Source organism: Mastomys coucha, unplaced genomic scaffold, assembly GCF_008632895.1.
Source record: "Mastomys coucha isolate ucsf_1 unplaced genomic scaffold, UCSF_Mcou_1 pScaffold5, whole genome shotgun sequence".
Taxonomy (NCBI): Eukaryota; Metazoa; Chordata; class Mammalia; order Rodentia; family Muridae; genus Mastomys; species Mastomys coucha.
The window spans coordinates 83,287,799-83,291,209 of NW_022196911.1; positions in this window are offsets into that span (position 1 = coordinate 83,287,799).

Here is a 3,411-nt window from a genome sequence, read left to right on the forward strand (position 1 = left end):
TGTCTGCCTCTACCTCCCAGTGCTGGGATTAAAGGTGTGTGCAACTATATCCATCTTATTTTCAAGGTTCTTACAGCTTTGTAAGATGACACTGCCGTTGTAGCTTTTTAAAACCTTATACGGAAACGTTTTTTCTTTTGTTTCTAGGTTTTTGTTTGTTTTTCAAGGCAGAGTCTCACTGTATCCCTTTGAGATTGCCACATGAACCAAATTGGCCTTGAACTCACAGAGATCTGCCTTTCTCTGTTGCTAGACTGTTGGGATTAAAAGCGTGCACCACCACACCTGGCTAAATTTCTTTTTGATTTAGAGGGTTGAACCTAGGACTCTAATCCTTGAGCTCCACTTCTATTCCTTGTTTTGCAAAACTGTTAAAAAAGAAGAACCTTTATTAATTTTCTATCAGTAAAATAGTTATCTGCCTATCTTGAAATGTTTTAATAAAATTGATTTCTGAGAAATTATGATTTCTATGAAATAATTATGTGAGCCATTACTAATTAATATCATTGTTGGCCCATTTAAATTCCCTGGGTTATAATTTATATTATGTATTCTAATTGCTTAAACATGTCAAAATACCCGCAATCATGTAGTTGATAACAATTTTTCAGAAAGGGTAACTTTTTCCTGAGTTTTATAGCTGGGAATTAAAATAATCTCATTTTAATATTTGATACAGATTTTAATATGGAAGAACAGCAATGTAATGAATTGGTAGCTTGTGACTGTGTCTTCATGAAGCACTGTCTCTTTGTGTGTATTAACACTTTCTCACTAGAGCTATAGGTCTTGACAGGGAATAAAGGCAAGTACTTTCACAGTTCTTGTAGCAAGTTCTAGGATAACAAGCACTCCACAAAGATAACCTGTGTCGAGGAGGAAGGAGGAGAAGAAGAAAAGAAAGAAATCTTTTAAAGATGTGTTTCTAAGTCCATAAACATGTTTAATGACGGGAATGTTTTGTGGTTCCTTGTACAGATTTGGTGAGTGTCTGCCACTGAGCACCAGCTCCAAAATCGACAAAGAAATCCCAAGGTCAAACAGAAGACACTTAGATAAAAAACACTACAGTAACTAGTGGACAGGGATGCTTAAGAAACTGATCACAGGATTAAAGCTTCTAAATGATTACAGTCCCAAAGGCCGAAATAATAAAACGAATCCTAGCAGAATTAAAACAGCTCGGGCTAGAGAGGTGGCTCAGCCAGAAAGAGCACTGACTGCTCTGCCAGAGATCCTGAGTTCAATTCTCAGCAACCACATAGTGGCTCACAACCATCTGTAATGGGATATGATGCCCTCTCCTGGTGTGTGTCTGAAGACAGCTTCAGTGTACTCATATAAGTAATAAATAAATAAATAAATAAATCATAAAAAAAAGAAAAACAGCTCATGAAAATTTACTTCTAATATTGCTGAACTAAACAAAATTTGGAATAAAACAAGGTAGAGATTTTTCCCCCTGAACCATTAAACTGATAAAGAGAATTTATCAGTCACATAAACAATCATATATATATATATACATATATATATATATATATATGATTATATATATTATTATTATATATATGAGATATAATATATACATATGAGATATTATATATATATATATATATGGGTTTTGTTTTGTTTTGTTTTGTTTTTTTGAGACAGGGTTCTCTCTTTATAGAACCCTGGCTGGCCTTGAACTCATAGAGCTCCATCTGCCTCTGCTTCCTGAGTGCTAAATTTAAAGGCATATGCCATCATATTCAGCTTCATATGTATTTTTATTCCATTTGGACTCTTTCCTTGTAGGTTTTAGTTTGGTGTCTATAAACCCTTATCCCCATTACTACTTAGTTTTCCTGCTACTGTAGGAGGAATAATCAGAACAAGAATAGATTTAATTAGGGATAATGAAATATGACACAGAATCATTGATCCCACCCAGATGCCTAGGCCCTGACAGCATCACTCCAGGGACTTATGAAATAAGCACATAATTCTAGGTCCCGTGCCTGCAGATTCTTACTTATCAGTTCAGGCCAATCTTAGATTTTTTTGGGGGGGGATGTTTGAAACAGGGTTTCTCTGTGTATACCTGGCTGTCCTGGAACTCACTCTGTACACCAGGCTGGCCTCAAACTCAGGAATCCACCTGCCTCTGCCTCCCAAGTGCTGGAATTTAAGGCGTGCACCACCACTGCCTGGCTAGAATAATTTTTTAAAAAATATTTTATATATGTGCAGACACAATTGGATTGTAGTTACATGTTATCCAGCATTGATGCTGGGACTGAATTTAGGTCCTCTGGAAGAGCAGCAAATGTTAACTGTTGAGCCATTTTTCCAGCCCTGTGTGTGTATGTGCATGCATGCACGTGCATATGTATAGTTTTGTTTTGAGGGTAGGGTCTTACTTTCTAAACCAGACTGGCATTGAACTTGTCTGAGTGTCCTGCCTCCACCTTCCAGGTGCTGGAGTTATGGGTATGTGTCACCGTGTTCTACTTACTCTTGAGACTCAAATGTTGGTAGCTACCTCAGTGCCTCATTGACTAAATTATACTAGAATACTATACAGATGTTGAAAAGAAATGTGCTTGTATTTTCTCACTATGAAGCTCTCCAACATTATAAGAACGGTTTATATAACATAAACATAAAAACTATTTTAACACTTTTTTTTAGATTTATTTTATGTGTATGAAGGTTTTGCCTACCACTTTGATGCATAGTGCCTTTGGCAGTTAGGAGTCAGCTCTCCTGAAACTGGGGTTCTAGGTGGTTGTGAGTTACCATGTGGATGCTGGGAATTGATCCCAGGTTTTTCTGTAAGAGCAACATGCATTCTTTTTTCCTTTTTGGTTTTTCGAGACAGGGTTTCTCTGTGTAGCCCTGGCTGTCCTGGAACTCACTCTATAGACCAGGGTGGACTCGAACTCAGAGATCTGCCTGCCTCTGCCTCCCAAGTGCTAGGATTAAAGGCGTGTACCACCACTGCCCGGCTGCAACATGCATTCTTAACTACTCAGCTTCATATAACATATTCTTATTCAGATTTGTATACATACAGAAAACTTCTAGAAGAATCCAGAACTTGTAATTGCCTCTGAGCAAGAAAGTGGTTGGACTGTTTTTTTACTTCCTGTTAAATTTTCTTTTTTTTTCTTTTTCTTTTTTTTTAAGATTTATTTTATTTATTTTATGTGTATGAATACACTGTAGCTGTACAGATGGCTGTGAGCTATCATGTGTGTGGGTGCTGGGAATTGAACTCAGGATGTTCTGTCAGCCCCGCTCCCTCTGGCCCCGCTTGCTCCGGCCCTGCTCACTCCAGTGTAATTCACTGTAACTGTCTTCAGACACACCAGAAGAGGGCATCAGATCTTATTATGGATGGTTGTGAGCCACCATGTGGTT